Below are 8,220 nucleotides of genomic sequence, written 5' to 3'. Positions count from 1 at the left end.
AAGTTAACATGTCAACCAAGGTAAGGAAATGCTGTTACAAAATTGACAAAGAATCGACAAAGTAAAATACACACTCAGAGAACTGCATCAAAAAGAAAAAAAAAAAACTTAACTTGAAGCAGTGAGATCTTGTCTGTGTGTATGTCCAGGGGGAACTACGATCCTCAGGCAAATGAGAAGAAGACAATGCCAAGCATGTCAAAGACTGTGTAGTCAGTCAGAAAACTTCAGCAGAGAGAAAATACACACTGGGACTACAGCCACCACTCTGAAAAGATCAACTCGGTGCATATGAAGGGAATCTGGAGTTCAATGTTTCCTCGTCAGCTCTGCAGAATTCAGATTATTCCCCGTCTCTGTCTGAGAAACCTCCACGGACCATAAAAAAGGCAGGGCGCTAAGCGTAGTGAATGTAAAGGATAACGTGACAGAAAATGAATTGTCCTGGGTGGCTGGCTTTGTCTCTTAGGGAGGGACAACATTCTAATATTGTTTTTCCACAACAGCAGTCTAAACCCAAATTCTGCAAACAGACAGACAACTTTCTTCCAAATCTTGCGTGCTATAAATGTCGTCACGGTGCAGCTACTCATTTTGTGGAAATCAGCTCTGCAAATTTGAACTGAGCGTTTTATAATCGTTTTGTATGCAAATAACTTCTGAGAATGTTAAACAAGACAGAAAATGGGGCCTTTTGTTCCCTCAATAAAGCCTGTCAGGCAGCAGCCTACAAGGCTGTCAGTCACAGCAGGCGATAAGGAAGCAGCACCACATTATAGGAAAGGCAATACCACAAAATGTCTTTTTGTTCCGATACTTTTTGTTTCTCTAATAACATGAATAATGGTGCATGTGCCCATGTGTGACAGCTTTTTGTCTTATTAAGGTGCCTTTAGTTCGATTTCAATTCATACCACCCCAGGCGAATGGCGTCCAATAACTCTTCCTGTTGACTTTATATGTAACCACCAGTGATATTTGCTTTGCATTCTGCGTAAAATCCCCTTACTACTCCATATTGACTCCATGGCCTGAGCACACTTGTGGTGAAAAGTGAGCAGTGTCTGTTACAGCAGTGAAACTACAATGAGAAAATGTAGTATTTATGAGCATTGTTACTTTGAGAACAGTGCAGTGGGGGCAATATTGGGGAAACTCCACAGGGAGTCCAAATCTGAGTGCTGGAGTTGAACAACAAAGCTGTATGTATCCTTCAGTTTGCTGTCGGTGGTGCTGGTGGTGTCCTCTGAGATGTCTGTCATGCAGACCCTGTACATACTACAGGGCTGTTCTACAGAAGTGTGTGAGCAATCTGACAGTTTAAGGTCTTTCAACAAACATGGTAGTGGAGCGTAGACATTGTCAAAGCCATTCATGAGGATGGAGGTATTCTCTGCTCTGAGAGGACGCCACAGAGCACAGGGTTAACAAGAAACATGGCCTTCTCTGTGTCGCCGTTTGATGTCCTTTATCCCAAATCGACAGTGACCAAAGCCTGCTGAGCCCCAGAGGCTGTCAACTGAAACCTTGAGCAGAGAGTTTAAAGGAGTGAAGGATTTTCTGTAGCAGTACAGAGACACAAGATACAAGCCAGATATCAGAAAGAGCTTTCCTGCCCTCACAGCTACACCAGCAAACGCTCTCACACCCACAAAACCTTTATAACTCTCTTGAGATGTAGAAAAAACACTACAGAAAGTAAAATCGGATGTGTGCTGACAAAGGTTGGAGCAAACGAACGGATGATCTGAACCTGCAGGTCAGGCTGCTGTTCGGAAATTCCCCTCTGATGTCTCCACGCTCTCTGAGAGGCTGGGTAAAGCCTGCAGGGAAAATAGTGTAGATCTGAGTAAAGTTCTCTGACTGTTTCTCACACTCACTGAGACAGTTGCATCAAATGTAAAAAGTTTCAGTGTTAGTGGGTCTGTAAGGAATCTGTACTTGTTTTCCCCCTCTGTGGGGGTTCAGACGAAGGTTGCTCGGATCAATCAATTATCGATCGTTATTGGCTTATTGGTGTATCTGTATGAATCTCAGCATTAGACTTTCTTTGTGCTCATCCATTCACAATTCTCTCCATCCTACTCCCACTGCTTCCTCTAATCAGCTGACTATGGGTGTTGACCCTTCTAGCTATCCAACAAAACTTTGCCACGATCTCTCTCCAGAGTCCAGGACAAGCTCAACAAAGGCTCATTCCTCTACTCATCCAGATCATCGGCACCTCTCCATCTCCCTGTCATTTCATCTACACCACCTCTACCACCACCAGCATCTAGACCCTGGGGGGTTCCCTATTTGACTATGGATCACCCTCCTTAAATCATACCATTTCTACAGGGTCTAATCACCAAAGACTTTCTCTCCTGATTGAAATTAAGGTGGATCAGCAGCACTTATCAAGTAAATGTGGTACAATTTCTCTGTGTGCCGCTAAAATGGTGTCACCGGTCAATGCCAGGCCATTAGTGAGCATCTGTCGCCCTATGTTCTTGTAATGTGTTCCACACCATTGGCACCAGTTGGCTCTTGTCCACCCACACTGAGTAAACACGAGTGCAGAATGAGTGAGAAATATATGATTACACTAATATTAGGATGAAATGTTTTGCTTAAAAGCCACAGAAATGTAAACATGTTTCCGTGTATAATGCACATATGGTTTTCAGGTACAGGCTACAAAAGCTTAAACTCATGAAAGCACAAGAAGATGAAGTATGATATGAGCTTATGTGCTGTGGCAATATTCTCCACCATCTGTGCTGTTTGCATATGGTCACATTGTACACTTTTACATTCAGTGTTGACATTTATTACAGGCGTTTTTAATGAAGAAAATGCAAATTCAGAGCAACCAGCTGTCCTGCTTTGTACTCAGGCACAGGGACTACGGGGAATATACTGTACAAATAAATAGCCCGAGGCATTAATACATAAACTAAGCTAATTAAACACTGTTAATATCACCTACAATGCGTTTCATTAATGTTTGTATCAATTACAATGATTTTGTGCCTGAAGCACTTGTGAGGCAGGGTCACCTCAAAAAGAATGTAAAATGTCAGCTTTGAATAAATGAAAATTAACTGTTGTGAATAGCCCGCGGCCAGCTTATGGGTCTCAGAAAGTCAGGAATTAAATCAATAAATATGTGACCTTGGTACCAACACCAGTGGGTTTGAAAAGATTTTCTGTTTAAACATGAACACCTGCTTCAGTTATGAGAATAGTTTAAAACCTGGCCGCTAAAGTTGCCAAGTCTTGGGTCAACAAACAGGGAGACTTAGAGCCAATACAAGTTGGAAAAGCCAGAGTAAAATGATAACTTGATCTTGACAAAGGTGAAGTCCAGGGCCATAAATATAGACAGTGTACTGGGGCCCGTGGGGTTGAGGGGCCCGATTGCCACCTGGAAAGGAAAGGTATTGAAGAGGTATTGAAACTGGACAGGTATGTATTGGCAGACCATTTCAAGTTTATGCTAGATGATATGGTTGTTTTACAGTGTTGCTGCTTTGGTTGACTGACAGACATGATTTTCTACCTATTACTTTTTTTATTGTTGTTGTTAAGTATCTGTCCTTTATGGCAGACTATTTAAACTTTTTCGTCTTTTTACTGTTTTTATTGCTGTTTATAATTCTTGATCGACATTGCTGCTACTTATTTTGTTTTTATGGACTTTTTTCATCACTTTATTGCAATTATATATTTCTATCCTTCCAGCCCACTGAATGTTACCTCAGGGCATTGCTGTAAAAGAGCTTAATGCTCAGTCAGATGATAATGATGATGATGAAATATGCCTGAGTTCAAAGAAGAACTCATTCTACATCAAAAATGGTGCAGATTTCTATATATGGCCTTAAAAAAAGGCAAACTCATCTCCATCATGGGGTTTCTGTTTTTGTAAAATAGTACCAGTCTATAACAAATGATATGCTTATTCTTCATAAACTATACAAAAATATTAACTACTATACTAACTAACTACTAAGTTAAACTAATGATTTCCTGTTTTCTTAGTTTTTGTCATACAGATATGTAATGATGATCACTGGGTAATACCTATGCTGATGTTGTCCAGTATCAAGTCTCTGTTTAATCATGTAACGAGACGATACAAATTACAGTTTGGTGCAAAATCTCTCAAGACTAGCTGGCACATCTGCAAGTGGATATAACATAAAGCAGCAGTGAGACACACTGTTGGTAATATTATATTTTTTATTTTAAGCCATTTAAACAAACCAGCATGGCATGACTACAAGTGGTCTCTTATTAGGAAAATATAAACTTAGACCAGTTTTAATCATCTGAATAATTGACCAGTGCTGTTTTTTTTCTAGTTAGGACAGTTTCTTCATAAGTGACTCAAAACAAATCACTGTTTTTTTTCCCTAATTATTCTTGACATGAATGATTCTGACACTTTTTTTGTTCTGTTGCAGTTATCCTAGTTCCCTGCTTACAGTCATCCAAAGGAGTCATCTGCTTTTGCAACCTAATAAATGATGAAGTTTTGAATGATCCAGTGGAAACTGGGAAGTTTTTAACCATCTGCTCAGAATCAGCTTGAGAACAGAAAAGCCTAACAAGATCTTATTGGTGTTTAATGTTTCTGTCAGCTGGGAGAGGGATCGACTCTCGGGACAAAACTATAATAAAAGACTTAAATGTGCATTTGAACGGAAAAGAGGAAAAAACTGAGAGAAACTCAGAAAATATCAACAACAGATTGGATTTCAGCAAAGCACAGGTCCTCCAATTATCCCTTCAGAGTGTTCTTACACTGAGATACTTCGAAAAATGTTATTATTCTCCGGTATATACTTAAATGCCCCAGAGACTATAATGCTGTACGGTAAGTAAATATATTTGGCTATCATTCATATGTGCGCACTGCGTCCCCAGTGGCAGTTTGTTGGCTCCAAGCAATCTCCTTGTATCCATCTGTACTGTCATGTATAGATGTATAGCTGGGTTATTTGTGTCCCATCCTGTCAACACAATTTTCAGTGTCCATCACATGTCTCCTGAGATTTACATCACCATGCTTTTATTTTTAAGTGGAATTTACAGTGTGTATGTGGAAGGTGGATACGTACATTATTTCCGATATATAGACCAAGCCAAACCAAGGCCACTATAATTGTCTTGTGTGTGTGTGTGTGTGTGTGTGTTTTCCCAGTCTGACTGTATCTACCCTCCCCAGCATAATCCACCATTTTTCTTACCACGTTGCCTTGGGCTGATCAAAGCTCCTTTCTGCTGAAGAGGAGTCCCCAGGGTCCACGCATTAATAATACCACACACACGTGTACACACACACAGTCACACACCCTCTGATTCATAACAATCCCGGCTATAATTAAAACTCTCATCTATTTGTTGAGAAGCACACATGAAAATGCGCTGCGGTGTTTCATAAACCAGAGGTCACTACTCAAAAATAGGTCATGAACATGCTTTGAGCTTGCACGTAAAATTCCATTAAGAAGAAAATAAATCTTAAAAGTGCACCCTGGGTTGGAACAATCACTTGAGCTTTGACACTCTGAAATTTCCATTTCATAGCTCTAGAAATTCCTCTTGTAAATCCGCTTACTACGTCAGTCTGTGATGTTCACTATGCAGAAGTAAGGGCAGAAGAGAGACCTTTGCTGAGGTTGAAGATGGACAGAACCAAGTTTGCAATTATCATCAGAGACCACTTAACCCCAGCTGGAAAAGTACACTCAGTAGAGGGCAGATCTCCGCCAGGTGGCCACCCGGGCTGATTGCAGCCACTTTAGACAATCCTTGTAATTTCAGCAGACACATTTCAGAAACTAATAAAAATACATGCCTTGTCTGTTTTTGTCTATGGCGTGTTGCAAAGAGCAGGTCGAGTATCCCTGCTAACAGGCATCGCATGTGAAATATAGAGACAATATAATTGTGAGGATGAATGTATGTTTAATAACTAAAATACAGCCAGAAATGTTTGATCCATGTCATTCATAACTGGACTTTTAACAGTAATCACTTTGTCTATGGGTCACAGCACAACAAAGAAGGAAATGACAACAATAAACGCAACTAAAATAGATGAAGGAATGAGACCATCTACATAACCTCATTACTTTATGACTTATGGTATAAGCACAAGGAAAAATGACCAAATCAACAAAGTCTACACAATCACGTCCTTTCCAGCTCCCGTACAGTAAAGATGGTGCTCATGACTAATTTTAATGGATCACAACATTTTGGGTATGGAATTAATTTGCAGATGCTCTGATTCAAAATGAGACGAAACCTTTCAGTTTTTGAGTCATGGCGAAGGTCTAAATGTGGCCTGGAACAGAGAAGGTAAAGCTTGTTGTTTTTAGCTGAGCTAATTTCCGGAAAAGCTGTGGCCCTTACTGGTCAAGAGAAGAGAGGAGTCATTAGTCACAGATGGTATAAAACAGTCAATAAAACAGCATACAATCATCCATTTGCACCCAAAATATGAGGCTGACTGGTCCAATAGTTTGTGACATTGGCTGCAGACAGACACATGCACACACGACCAAACATGATGACAAGAACTGATAAATATGTAAGTTGTAAGGAGCAACAGAGAGTGAGGGAAGTGTCAGTCGAGAACAGTCTTTAGACGAGAGAAGGTCTAATCAGGCAGATTTAGTGAAACACCTGTGTGGGTGCACCATGGTTGTGTAGGGACTATAAACAGGCCAAAAATAAAATCTGTCGCATAACCACCTAAGTAAAATCAGGCTTTAATAGCTTATGGGGACACGAGAATAGAGCAGAGCTATCATTAATGTTATTAGTAACACCTGTACTTTTCCTACGACAAGTCAAAATGTCTGCTGTGAAAGTGGCCAATGAAACTCAGTCTAATCAACCAAATGAACAAACCCCCCCTGTGCAGGTTTACTTTGGATTTGCAGTGCCTTTAATCTGAATGGACTGAAATATTAAGGCAGTGACAAAGCACAAGGGACAAACTCTGCACCATAATATCCAACAGAGAAGCTATATACGGATTAACTGACACAATTGCCAATTTGCATTACCATAAAATGTGTTTCTGTGCATCATGGTGTTTAGAGTGCTAATACACTGGGCAGTTTTGGGATAAAGTAGACATAAGTTTTACACTCTGGTGGACAAAGTTGCCATTAACAGGATGCAAAATGAGACTCTTGATAGAAAGAAATGCAAATGTTTCCTGCTAACACAGAGTTCTTATTTGGGTTCTGTTGACCTCATTAATGCTGCATCATCGCCTATAGACTGGAGCCTATTTGCTTTATACATTTTACAAGTTTTGAGAGAGGCAACACAGGGAGGAAGACAGAGGAATCAGTTTGGAATTTATGATCTGGACACAGTAATCTCTATTAGAAAATATGCATGTTTTACAGAAATGCTCTGACATGTACACTGCAGTGTTGCAATGAATGTAACTTAATATAACTAGTAAGTTATATTAAATTTTGTTTACTTCATATATATCTTTTTAAGTTTCCTTAAAAAGCTTTACTTGTATCTACATAATTCTATGAAGTTCTTTCAACTTAAAGATGACAAGTGAAGATTTAGCCTGTGGTGAAGTTTGGGTATCTGATTTGTTAACATGTTTAAGAATATATAAATGTTATTGACTAGTTTGCACCCAGCAGGATACAGGTATATAGCACAATGTTAGCACTCAGAGTGCGTTTTTGTTTATTACAGTTCAAAGCATATCCATAATATGCATAGTTTGATGGAACAGACCCTTTTTGGGCCGACGTCACAATAACGTCAGTTTGTTAGCTGGAGGCAAAACACGACTCACCACCACACGGCTGTAGGCTACATAGGAGTCTTTAAATGTCATCTTGTTGTGTTATTGGGAGCCAGAGTAGAAGGAGTCATGACTCAAAACTTAGATTTTATCGCATATCAGCCGCTACTGCCCATCAACAAAAACAGAGACTACTGTGGTTAAAGGCAGTAAGAAGAAAGGACTGGACGTAGGCCATCATCAAACATGCTCGCACTTCAGGTTAGAGAAAAAATATTTACTGTTGTAGGGATGAATGACGTTAAGTGTATTAACGGTTATCATGCCCTAATAATCAGAAACTGGGGAGGTATTAAGAGGAATACTGTATTTCTCCATAATGCTAACCTTTTAGCAAATTAGCTACATTAGCATCAATAGCAAAACAAGCCAGAGGA

The sequence above is a fragment of the Epinephelus lanceolatus genome, chromosome 3 (genome assembly GCF_041903045.1).
Source record: "Epinephelus lanceolatus isolate andai-2023 chromosome 3, ASM4190304v1, whole genome shotgun sequence".
NCBI lineage: Eukaryota > Metazoa > Chordata > Actinopteri > Perciformes > Serranidae > Epinephelus > Epinephelus lanceolatus.
This window is presented reverse-complemented; position numbering follows the sequence as displayed.